This window comes from Equus asinus, chromosome 20 (assembly GCF_041296235.1).
Source record: "Equus asinus isolate D_3611 breed Donkey chromosome 20, EquAss-T2T_v2, whole genome shotgun sequence".
Classification (NCBI taxonomy): domain Eukaryota; kingdom Metazoa; phylum Chordata; class Mammalia; order Perissodactyla; family Equidae; genus Equus; species Equus asinus.
Genome location: NC_091809.1, coordinates 71,086,191 through 71,099,853, shown reverse-complemented (window position 1 = coordinate 71,099,853; position 13,663 = coordinate 71,086,191). Strand labels below are relative to the sequence as shown.

Here is a 13,663-nt window from a genome sequence, read left to right as displayed (position 1 = left end):
TTTGGGCACATTGTAGGACTGAAGAATGAGTAAACATGGATATTTTGAGGAGCAAGAATATTCACTGTAGGAAAAGAGAAATACAAATATCAAATGGAGGAAGGTGAGAAAGGACCCTGTGGTGTTGGATTTCAATGTGAATGCACTCACATGTGCGCTCATGTGCAAACACGAATGTACACACATTTTTTTCCTAACTAAATCCTCTGAAAGAGCCAAGAAGCAATGACACACCAGAGGCAACAAACATCCAGAACATAGATCTTTGTTTCCAATTAGCATTTTCTAATAATAAGAACTAGAGCTTCTTGGAGAAATGGCTGATTCCAGTCTGGGGCAGAAAAAGTACAAGGTGAGCCTGGAACACCTTGTTGTGCCAGAAAATCAGGAGATGCTCAAAGTCTAATGGGGACATTGCAAAAGGACACAGAAGCCAGTTTAAAGGAGATCCCACTAAGAAAACTGGAACAAACTGAACATCAAGAATAATGATGATAATGGAATATAACAGATATGAATTAAACAAAGAAAGAAACAATGGGTACATCACAATGAGAGAGAGAGGAGAAGAGAAGAGAAGAAAGGAGGATGAAGATCTTTTATAGAAAAACGCCAGGTTTAAATGTAGAACCACTTTAGCAATTATTGATTTATACAATATCATTAAATGATAGGCTGAAATGTTGCTGGGGAACGCAATATCAATTTTAATTTATGAAGTGGAAAAATACCTTTACAATGGAGATATCTGATGGTTTGAATCTTAACCAAATGGCAGTGCATTATGTGCCCGTGATGCAACGCTAAGAGAGACATACAACATCACCAATAGGGTATTCTTGCCTGAAATGTCTACCTTAAGTTTACTCATGAGGAGATAGTCAGATAAATCTAAACTAGGAGATATTTGGCAGGACAAGTGACCTGGCCTTTTCAAACAATTCAATTATATGAGAATGATGCAAGTTAAGGAGACTTTTGCTTGATCAAGAGAGACCAAGGAGAAATAATGTGAATATATGAATCCTTATTGGATATTACATAGAAAAATGAAAACACACAAAAACACAAAAACAAAACAAAATAATAGCCACAAAGGACATTTTTTAGACAACTGGGGAAATTTCCGTGGGCTGTGTATTAGTGATGTTATTAAATTAATGTTGACTTTCTTAGGTGTTGTAAGGATGCTGAGGCTATGCCAGAGAAGTTTCTCATTTTCGAAATATGCATACTGCAGTATTTATGGGTGAAATGTTATGACATCCATAGCCTATTTTCAAATGGTTTGGCCAAAGAGGAGTGCAGGGGAAGATGTTAACAGGTATTGAATTTGGTGAGAGATAGATGAGTATACATTGTATTATTCTTCCAACTTTTTTTCAGTTTGATATTTTTCAAAATAAAAACAAATAAATAAACAAGCTAGAGACACTGTTTGAACAATCATAGTGGATCCTAAATCCCAGATTAACATATCCCTTATCCATTTCCTTCTCACATGAGAGATCCAGTAGAGGCTGGCTGCTCTTCTTTCCCCACCACCAGTTTCTTATGCCCCTCAAAGGTTCTTTCAGAATTATATATCCATAAATTAAATCTGAGCATGTCACTCATAAATTTAAAACACCTCAGGGGTTCTGTTGCCCTACAGGACGACTTTAAAGCTTAACACAGCATACAAGATCTTCCATTTGAAGATCTGATGACCTAGATTTCTCACTTTTCCTTTAAAATGACAGTGTTGAAATTCAAAAACATAGTGTGATGCTGCTGAACTTTGAAATTTACTTTGATGTTTTGAGTTAATTGATTTTTGTAATATTATATCTGCTCCTTCAGTACCTCAACAAATAGGTTTCAACATCTTTGTTACCCTAGTTCTCTCAGTTTTTTGTTCTAATAAACTGCAGGAGGCAAAGTAGAGGCCAAAGTCAAAAATTTCAGAACATTATATGTATCAGGCAAACAACTCCAATTGCTCTGCTAATATGGCACCATTTCTTGAATCCTTACAACCCCACAGGAAGCCAGAGGCAAGTGGTCCCATATGAGCACGTTACCGTAAAGAATGCAATTCACTAGGATGACTAGAATTTGCAAATTGTCAGTTAACTAAATACAAACACCAAATTTATGTACAATGACCTCCTTAAATTTTCTACATCATCTATCCTGGATCTGTCCTTACAAACAAAATAATCAATTATTTTAGGGACTAAACTCTTATAACCTTTTCAAAAATTATTATTATTGTTTTTGGTTAGTTATTCAATCTGGCCTCACTGCAGGGTTCTGGGAGAAAATGAGAACAGGATGGTATTCACATTACTGATGGAATGCCAGTCAATGAAATGTTATCACCTGGAGCATTCTTAATCTAACTGCTTTATTATTCCTTGTGCCTTAATCAGAATGAGAATGTTTACCTATGGGGAAAGTCATTGCACAGGTAGACTCGCTGAGGAATTTAACAACTCTATCAGTAAAGAGATCCTTGGCTTGAAAATGGATTGAACAGAGTCCAGCCCAGTGGTGCAGGGCTTAAGTTTGCATCTTCCACTTAGGTGGCCTGGGATTTGCTGGCTCAGATCCTAGATGCGGACCTACACATCACTTATGAAGCCATGCTGCAGCAGGAGTTCCACATATAAAGTAGAGGAAGATGGGCATGGATGTTAGCTCAAGGCCAATCTTCCCCAACAAAAAGAGGAGGATTGGTGGCAGATGTTAGCTCAGGGCTAATCTTCCTCATAAAAACAAGAACAACACAAATGGATTGAACATACTGAGTTTTTTAAACAAAGAAATAGGAAACAATGATTGAGAAAACTTTCAGTAGGATGACTAAGTGAGAGATTATAACTAGAATTATGAAAAAACATGATTCCCTTTTATCACTTGTGAAGCCTCAAGTATGACTTAAAGTCTTCCCACTTTATCCTACCTCTTGCGTTAATATTTTGATGATCTTGTATGTGAAAGTGGGTAGAAATCACCTATTTCGAGCAATTGTTTTTTCAGTTGAAAATGTTTGCTGTGTTAACACTGATGAAACAACATTCTCAAAAATCACACTTATTCACAGGCCAGTGCCTCCCATCTAGAGATAAGTGCAAATCCCTCATTAGGACAACAAAGCCACTCACATACCTCACCACCTGACTCAACTCCTGTACTGACCAATGCACACCCTGGAGGTTTAGCCACATAGGATGGGTTCTTTTTACCTCTGTATCCTTGCAATTGTTCTTCCTTTTCCTAGTATCCCTTCCACACTCTTTGCCTGGTGGACTCACCATTCAAGGCTCCGCATTAACTTTCAAATATCATGTCTGGTTTTAGCTGACTACCCACTCTGCTGGTGGTGTAGTTTCGGTTGATTAATAGATTAAATTATCCAGCTGTAAAGCAGACAAAGACGTACTTTTGCTGAGGGGAGGGGGCAGTACCAGGGCTCCTCTCCTCTTAACCAACAACCTTGGTCAGAAGTAAGAAAAAAGCAACAAATCAGTATTCCACTATATATAAAGCACTTCACTCCTATCTTCTTCCCCCAAACTACCAATAATAATATCAATAATTTGCATGAGTATGAAGATGTCCCTTGGAAACAACTGTAATATTAGGGCTAAGCTGTGGAGCCAGAATCAGAAAATTAGATTGCATAGCTCTCGGCTTTCAAGTGTGATCAGCAGAAAGCTTGATTCCATGAAAATGCCTCAGAGGTGACTGGGAGAGTGAAAGGAGGGAGGCCAAAAGATAGACAGAGGACAAAGGAGGGGCTTTCCACAACCCAACTCCATCTCAGCCAGATCAGTCCCACTTTGATCTGTTTTATATTCCGGCCTTCTGTATAGGAGCCCCTTTCTGAAAAGAAAGAAGGAAGAAAACTGCTGCTTTTATTACTTTTTTTAATTTTGAAAATCACTGGTATAAACATTCTGGCTTCCCATTTGAGTGGTTCAAAGCATTAGGAATGTTATTCTCCAATTAAGGAATCAGGAATTGATATTCAAAGCAGTTTGGGTCAGGGGCAGGTTTCTTTAATTAAGCTCCCAGTGTGGTTCACAAAAGACAGATGGCTACAGTTTCAGTGCTTTGGTTAAGGATGGCATGCTGCTTCCAGTTTACACAATTCTCCAAAGACCAGAAACAAAATTTTACCCATGACAGTAAAAAATGAAACCTTAGTAATTCTTCCCTTCTTTTACACATCCATGAAATTCATCTGACAAAGGGGAAAGCATTATGTTTCTTTGTTAACTTAGCTATAACCTGGCTGGACAGAGTCCAAGTCCAGAAGATCTCATAAAGTTCCTGAAAGTTTTGAGTCTCTATTACACGATGCAAATATATTCTTTCAAAGCCCTTCTTGACTCCTAAACCCTGTCCAACTCACATGCGTGTACCCTTATTTGATTATCACTGTTAGAAATAGGCTGATTTCCGAAAGAAAACATGAATTCAAGAAATAGTTATTGGTCTCCTATGATGTGCAATATATCAGCTCTCGAAGAGATGGTGTTAATCATGGAAATCACTCAAAGAGCAGAATAAAAAAGGAAATTAGATTCAGACCTAAGTAATATAACACAAAGAAGAAAGAAGAGCAATAAAAATAAGTGTAAATAAAGTGAAAAGAGAATAAAAAGAAGAATGATTGCTTTCAATTGGGGCAAGTGATGGGGAAAAAAACACGGCCACCTTCCCATTTTACATCTGGAATAACATTACTCTGTACCCAGTGAAACATGAAGCCCAGAATCAGCTTGCGTTGGTGCTTCTTCACTGTCTGGATTGATGACCGATGAGCAGATACCTAATTTCCTGGCTGTCCCTTGGAGCTACCCTCTAAGATGTATGAGCAGTCTCTGGCCACTATGGTTGGGGTTTTATAATAAAAATACAACTAGACTTTGGGTGGTAAGCATCATGATCTAGGCTATACGGAAGTTGAAATATAAGGATGCACACCTGAAATTTATATAATGTTATAAACCAATTTTATCTCAAAAAAATTAAAAATAAATACAATAGTAAGGCATCAGACCCCAATCTAAATCTGAGTGCTGTCCAGAGGGAACTCACCTTCTTTCATCCAGGAACTCACACTCCAGTTGTTCCATCTTCCCTGTTGTGTGTTTCTTTTCTTTTCTTTTTTTTTTTGCTTTTTCTCTCCAAATCCCCCCAGTACATAGTTTTATATGTTAGTTGTGGGTCCTTCTAGTTGTGGCATGTGGGACGCCGATCAAGATGGCCTGGTGAGTGCTGCCATGTCCGTGCCCAGGATCCGAACTGGCGAAACCCTAGGCCACCGAAGCAGAGCGCACGAATTTAACCACTTGGCTACGGGGCCGGACTCATACCGCTGCATTTTTCTACTTTTGGGCTCCATCAGCTCTGAATTTCTTCCATCAACATATCATCACACTATACCATAACTGCTGATTTACTATTTGTCTTTCATTACTTGATTTCCATGACATCCCCAGTGTGTATCACAGTTTTTGCAATATAGTAGGTATACTAAATAAATATTTGTTAAATGAATAAATTTGACCATAGAAAGTACAATCATGAAACATTATCCAATTTGAAGATATATTTTAAGTGATTGAACAGATCAGTGGTTGAGGCTGAGGGACTGTCACATGGACAATTTATGAAGTACAAGTTAGTTATTATAAGATACCAACTATAAAAATAACAAGGCACAGACTTTTAGTTTAAAGAAACTTAAAGCTAAACTTAAAGAAACCTTTAAAATATATTATTCTTTAAATAACTGTGGTTGTGTTAAAGAGTTATCTACGAGGATGTTCATTGCAATATTTTTTAAACGGCAAAAAAAATCCAATACATATACTCATGCAACAACAGAACACAATCATCAGAAATAATATTTTAGAAGCCTAAAATGATGAATGTATCACTTATTATTCAATATTTTATCCATTTGTTATCTATTAGATTACATTAGGAACAACTACTCTTTCTCATTTACAATTTATAACTGTGTTTAGCAAAATTCTCGGCACATAGAAGTAACTCAGTTGAATCTATGTTGTATTGTCTACTGAAAAAAAATAGTAACTGAAAATATTTATAAAAAGAGCCTATTAATAGGTATGCGGGTGATATATGCATGTGTGTATATATATATATAGATAGATACATGTGGATGAGATATGCATGTATGTATCTGTGTGTGTGTGTAATATGCATTCACAGAGAGAAAGACAAAGTCAAAAGGGAGACAATAGCAGAATTAACTCTGAGGAAATTGTCTTATTTTTTTACTCAGAAATACCTTCTAAATTTTATGCAATGAATATGCTAATGGTAAGGAAAAGACAAAGATCAAGAGAATGAGTTACAAGCTATTTAAAACAATACAGGTATTTATAAAGTGATATCCTTTGACATGGACAGTCTATTGTTAGAATGGCAAATAGAAGTACAAGACTAAGAAATTAGAAAAATCCTAAGAAATGCTATCAGGGAGTCCAGCCAGACAGTCGAAAATGCCATCCTCTCCTATGAGAAGAAAACTCTTCTTCCGGCATTATTTTCTTTGAGACTACCTAGCTAAAAAGCTATTTTGTAGCCAAACCAGTTCCATTGTGATTATTGAACAGAATTTTCACCTCACAAGTCCAATCCACACTCAGTTCACAGGTTTATTGTTAGGATCAAAGGAGATGCTACTTGCGAGAGAAGTTGGAAATGCATAAGCGTACAAAGGCACACATGAATGATGTTCTTGGTATTGATACCATCAGTGTCGGCAAAGAGCCAGGACTGAAACCAGAACATGAATTTATTTACTATAGAAAACCAGTCTAGGAATTTCTGCTTCACAATTTCTCTTCCTCAAATGGCAAGCTAGTGCGTGTGTGTATGTGTGTGTTTGTGTGTGTGAGAGAGAGAAAGAGACAGAGAAAGATTGCCTTATTTTTTATACCAATGAATAGAGATTCATGTCTATTTATTTTCTGTTTTTTAGGCAAAACAGTGTTGAATCCAAACCAGAAAGAGTGGTTAACATTTCCAAGATCAATTCCATTTCAGGAACAGCCTTAGCTTTGAAATGTTTTATTGAAGAACTATGAGGTAAGAGCTAAGGTTGGAATATAAGGAAATTATCTTCGGGCTAATCAGGATATTGAAAAATTAGCTTATGAGAGGAATGAGAGTTAAAGAGAAAGAACTTTTACCTTTGGGGTCCTCAGGCCTTCCTGGAATTAGAATGGATTAGACAGCACGTCTCTGCCATTTAGCTGGTGGATCCCTCTCTTTATTCTATATATGTTGGTAGGTCAGAACTGATTCGCATTGTGTTTGATTTTCCAATCTCTCAAACCTCAACAATAGTCCATGTTAGTTCTCCTAGGTCAACAGTTAGACAGGGAAGGAGCATAGCACAGTAGACACAATATGGGGTTTTGGTAAAGAGAGGCCTGTGTTGTTTAATAGAGGAGAGGCCCAGGAAACTTGCTTCCTCCCGCTCAGCTTCAGCTTTCTCCGAATTATAAACAATGACATCTATACTGTAGGGATTTTGTGAGGCTAAAGATAGTCTATGTGCAATTGTTGGCACATATTAAATGCCCAGTAAATAAGTGCCATTATGATTCCTGATTCTGGCCTACATCCATGTCTACACGGGTATGTATGTGTGTATGTATTTACACATCATTAAACAAACTATGTGTTATCTCATCTGTCAAGCATGGGGGTTCAGTCAGTCCACTTAGTTCTGATTGCTCCATATTGACTGTTCCTACCACTGTTTAGTATAGGGATAACAGAGACACTTCTAGCAGAGTGATCTTTCTAAATGCATTTCTGCTCCTGCCACTCCACGCCTTGTAACTCACTGAACTTCTCTAACTTCCTTTGCATCACTCTTTAATGAGGTGGTCTCGGTTGCCAGGGAAGGCCTTTGTGGTCATGCTCTTGCTAACTTCTCCAGTGTTAGCTCTAGCAAAATCTCCCTCTCCTCCACTAGACACACACACACAGACACACACAGAGCGCAGTATAATGCGTCATGTTCTCTGCTTTCTCTTTGGGCTCACTCAGACCATCTCCTCTTCCTGGAACACAAATCTCTGCTCCTTCCCTGAAAATCTCTTCAATTTCAAGTTTCTTCATTGAAGGCTTTCCTGACCTCCTAGATTCTTTAACGTGCCCATGTAGCTCTCCCGACTTCCTACTGTCCCTGCAGTAGCAGTGGTTGCACTGGATTGTAATTGCCTGTTTAATTGTGTGTCTCATACACAAGCCTGGAGGCTACAGAGATTTTCCCCCTCTCCTACCATTTTATTGCCATGGAATTGTACAGTAAATGGTATGTGTATGCACTCAACGAATATTGGTTGAATGGCTGAATGAATACATTAATGTTCTAATGCAAAATTCATATTCCAAAATGTAGAGAAAAACTTCTATCACCAACTTCTCAGTCAACTACCTCCTCTAAATTCCATAGTAAGTGGGGAAGGGACCACTGCAGAAAAAAAGCTCTTTATCACCAGAAGTTCTAACATGAAAAGCCACAGGGCTCAGATGCTGTCAGAATTTCTACTATCCTTTCAATGTATGTGTCTAGAGGAAAATCAGGCAATGGGTACCTTTCCAAAAACACAAATTGGAACAATTTATTTTCAGCCTTGGGCAATTGTTTCCATTTCTTACATCAGAATAAAGACAAAACAGAGGAATAGATATCTATTTCCATCCATTATCCCATGATTGTTTTTATGTGCAAAATATCTTCTAACATGAATAGAGAGAAGATGGAAAGAAAAATTAAAATGTAATCGTGACTGTATTTGAATGCTGGGACTATGGATGATTTTTTTCCTCTGTTTCCCAAACTTCCTATAATCTTAAATGGTCTTTATGGTAATAGATAAAATGAATAGAGAGTGGAGAAAGTACCCAGGTCTCTGAATTACCATTTCTCCTGCTGAAAAGAAAAGAACAGAAAAACCCTGGATGTTAGAGATAAAATTCTTTGCAGCCCATTTTAGTCCCTTGCAGTTTGTAAGAGTCCAGTGCTTACTGATGGAGGGTTATAAGAAAAAAGGAGGGATCAAGACAAGAATATCAATACTCTAGTTTTTAAACTAATACATTCACTGTGATGCACACACACACAGGTGCACGTGCACATATGCATCTCTGGAAGCCGATCAAAAGCTCTTGGCATAGAATTGGGTAGAAAACCGGTTTTTCAGAATGAGACATTGAGAAAGACTAACTTGTTTCTTTAAATTGCAAAGGGCTATTTTATCATACTTTTCTTCATTAAGACAGTATCTTTAAAGGAGTACAAGAAGTTGTGTTAAGCAAAAATGTAACCTGAATGTATACACTGATGGTCCTTAAAGTCACATATCCTGACCCCTTAGAAGCCATAATAACATACAAGGCTGCACTATCATTTACTTCCCTGTCTCTTGCCATGGGAACTACTGCTGGTCTCTGTGGGGTGTTCTGACCTCTGAGTAAATACTAGTCAGCCCGCCTCCATCAGGCAAGCATAATATCCACAGAATCCTCAGTATCCACAATATCAACATTGCCTAATTTGGCAGTTTGATCCTAGTATCGGTGCTGCTTAATCACATAACTATGGGGAAAAAAAACAAAACATAATTTTATGGAGAAAGAAAAAGGTATGAATTTGCAATGAGGTAGAAAATTATATAATTGAATGTTTTGTGCTTCTAAAGATATTTCAGCATCCATTTGCATATGACCTTTGCAATGTGGCATCCTGCCTTACAAGGTTTCAAGAGAAGTATTTTACCTAAATGTGCATGTCATGGAGCAAAGGCTTCTGTAAACACCACTGAAAGAAACACATTATGTCCTTATGTTAATTTAGTCTTCTGGATCATGAATGGTATAGACAGAGTTACTATTCAAAGAATAGTTATCAACATGCTATTCAACTTTTGTTAGAGTTTGGTTCACATTCTGGCCATTTCTCAGCAGTTTTATTCAATGTTCAGTATGAATTCACCATTTAGCTAAAATGCTTTCCCTTCCCAACTGAAGAGAAAAGCAAGCACAACAACAGCAATTCACATTGATCCCCTGCATGTTAATAGCACCAAAATGGTTCCTTCAAGATGGTAATGTTGTGGACCTAAAAGGAAATTAGGGCAGGATTCAAAAACCTACCATCAACCTCATGAGCCCCCCAAAATGATGCAGTGACACCTGACACTTTATGGTGATTTTTAACACAATTTTAAGAAGAGGTTTTTTGGGGGAGGGGTGAGGAAGACTGGTTCTAAGCTATCATCTCTGCTAATCTTCTACTCTGTGTGTGAGATGCCGCCACAGCTTGGCTTGATGAGAGGTATGTAGGTCCATGCCAGGGATCTTAACCAGCAAGCCCTGGGCCGCTGAAGCTGAGTGCATGAACTTAACAACTACACCACCGGGCTGGCCCCTGAAAAGGGTTTCTAGCTGACATTTCTTCATGCATTCCCTCAGTGTTACTATTTTTGTCATAATGTTATAAAAAGAAAAATGAGGCCCGGAGAGAATAGATAATAGGTGAAAGATTATTTAACAACTTAGTACTACCGTCAGGCCTAATGTTAGAGTCTACCACTATCCAACAGAACTTTCTGCAATGATGGAAATGTTCTATAAATGTGAGCTGTCCAATATTTGTGCCTATTGAGCACTTGAAATGCAGCTAGCACACCTAAGGAACTGAATTTTTCATTTGTTTAATTAATTTAAATTTAAATAGCCAGTGTGGCTAGTAGCTACTCTATTGGACAGCACAGTGCTGGTCAATCCCTCTTTGCTCTGTCCTGTGATCACCTGGTTGATTTTGTTACCAACAACAGGAGTTCAGTCTGCTTGCAATAACAGTTCTTCTAGCCTCACAGCCTAGTGGTGTCCATGGTGGAGAAGGCACTGGGGATGGACAAATGGAGGAAGGTTGCAATGGCAAAGGTCGAAGGATCAAAATTTAACAGGATGATGAGAAAGGGCTCTTTAATCTATTATGGTTTCCAAAATACTACAATATGTGGAGATATACTCGGTTCCAGAAAAATGATGTGGACAAATTTTATAATGATTTATGGCCTTCTCCATGCTTTCAATGTATATTAAGAACAACAATAACAAAAAAGCCAACAAACAAGGATTTGTTATTGTTTTCATACAGATGTAAACTAAAGCTAAGATAGGGTAACTTGTTCAGTAACACAACTATCAGGGGGGCAATATCATGATTCTTCAAGAATGGAAAGGATGGAGAAATCTTTTAAAATCTCCTATACAAAATATTGTGAACAGTGCAATTTATGCTTCATTGATCACTGCTGTGCATAAATGATGATGCTGAAAAATCGCATGCTGAATATTCAGATTTAACAGTAACAGTCAATGATAAGCATGTCTGTTTAATTATTCTATCTTGAAAATCAGTAAATTTTGTATACCAGGTACATTACCTCTTGATAACTATAACATATATATAATTATACACAATTGTAAAATTTTTAAAAATCTGCATTTCCCCAGCACGTAAAAAATAATTTGCCGCATTTCTTCCTCCACCCTCAACTTCTTCATTAGCTTAAATGCCTGTATTCATCCTATCAAATTTCTTCACATTTCACCTACACTCTGATCACAACCTGTTCCTCTCCATGTCCCAGATATACCCTGAACTTTCTTGCTTTTCTGCCATTATGCGTAGAGTTCTCTTAGAGTGCGCTTCCCACCGGTGCCCCACCTACTAAATCTCACCTTTTCCGGGACCTAGATCTGATGCCTCCCACTGCAGAAAGTCTCTTCTTTCATCCGAATTCATCACTCCCTCCTTACGCCTTTCTTAGCAATTCTGAACTTGACATCATGTTTTGGATAATAAATATGTCTAAAAGCGCTTCTTGCTAGTTAGTAGTCGAAAAGCACCTTGAGGTGAGGATCATTTGAATCCCTTCGAAGTGCCTGCTTATAAAATAGGTTCTTAAAGAATACCAGTTGTAAGTTTTTTTAAAAAAAAATCAAGATGTGAAAACAGTGTTTGTTTCAGTTGTTTTTGTCTTACAGACTCTAGAGCAGTCATTTCACAGAACAGCATCAGAAGGAAACTCAAACCTCTACTCAAGCGTTCCTGACACTACTCACAAGTGAGAATGTCAAAGTGCACACTTAGAGCAGCAGGTTTGGCCCAGGATTCCCTCAGCTTGATAATTTTGTCAGAATAAATAATCACCTAGCACTTTGCCTCCACAGTCTTTGTACGTGAAAACTAGAATGTTCAGAATGCAACTCCCTTAACAGAATTCATAAGCAAAGCAGTCAGAGAATAAAATAAATCTTAGTGGTAAGTGACATTTATCATAATAAAACTTATTCTAATTAAGTGAGTTATTTTGTTGCCTAGCTATTATTCTAAAAGACAAATTTTACCATGACTTGATAAGCATTTTATTCATTTATTCAACAAATATTCATTAAGCACACATTATGTGCCACACATTTTGCTAGGCTAGAGACTGATTATAAATATTACATTGTCCCTGTTCTCAAGAATTCAGTCTGCTAAGGGAGGCTGAATTACATAATAGTTGAAACCACAACTTTAAGTACACTGACTTCCATTTGTTTCCTGGCTTGATCAACTAATCATTTAACTTGGGGCAATTCTCTTAGCTTCTCATGAGCCTATTTCTTCATCTGTAGAATGGAGAATCCTAAAAGAACATACTTCACTGGTTATTATGAGACCTAAATAAGCCAATGTGCATAAATACATGTAACACTTAGTCCAATGTTCGGAATTTAGTAAGTACTCTGTAATTATTAGTAATAACAATTTCAATTCAAGGTGAAAGTGCTATGACCAAGGGATGCAGAGTTTGCTATGCAAATGTGAAAGGACAAGGACCTCATTCTGTCAGAGTGCGTCAGAGAAGGCTTCTCAGAGGGAGGAATGTGGAAAGTAAGACTTGAAAGATGAGTAGGAATTTTCCAGGTGACATCACTGAGAAAGGGATGGCTGTTTTAGATCAAGGAAACCTACTCAGAGGAATATATTTAGAGATCTGTAAGCAGCACAGGATGGCTGGAGCAGAAGGCATATGGAGAAGAACCAACAGAGCATGGCAAAGGATCCAAGAAACATTCAGAAGAGGAGGGCTGTGAATGGATTTCCATTTTACAAAGATCTGTATGGCTACAGTTTACAAAGTATACTTCAGAGAGCTGAAGTTCTAAATGAGAAAACAAGTTGGGAAGCAGCTTCAACTATCCCAGGCCAGAGATGACAAGACTTAGAATTTAGTTAGAGACTGAATGGTTGGAAATGAAGGAAGGATGAGGAAGGATCAAAATAATGTAATGATTGGTAATAGGGTTTGAGATATCATCATAACATCACACTGGAAGAAAGTATATTCCTCAAATGAGCCATTTTTCACCTATTTGCTATAATGAAAATGGACATACAAATACTTGAATTGCCATTACTGATAGTAAATATTATATTTCCATCATTGCTTGGGACCTAACTAGATCATATTAGAAACAGTGGGGAGAATTTAGTCCAATGAGTGCTTTCCTGATTAGGTTATGATGTATGTTGCTGGCATAAGAATTTTCTCAAATA

The 13,663-nt window shown here is 37.5% G+C and overlaps 1 protein-coding gene across 4 annotated transcripts in view; it reads right to left on the bottom strand.

Moving 5' to 3' along the window:
- Positions 1-13,663, bottom strand: part of GRM5 (glutamate metabotropic receptor 5) — a 468,644-nt gene that overhangs the window by 349,543 nt on the left and 105,438 nt on the right. The gene's annotated exons all lie outside the window — the stretch shown is intronic.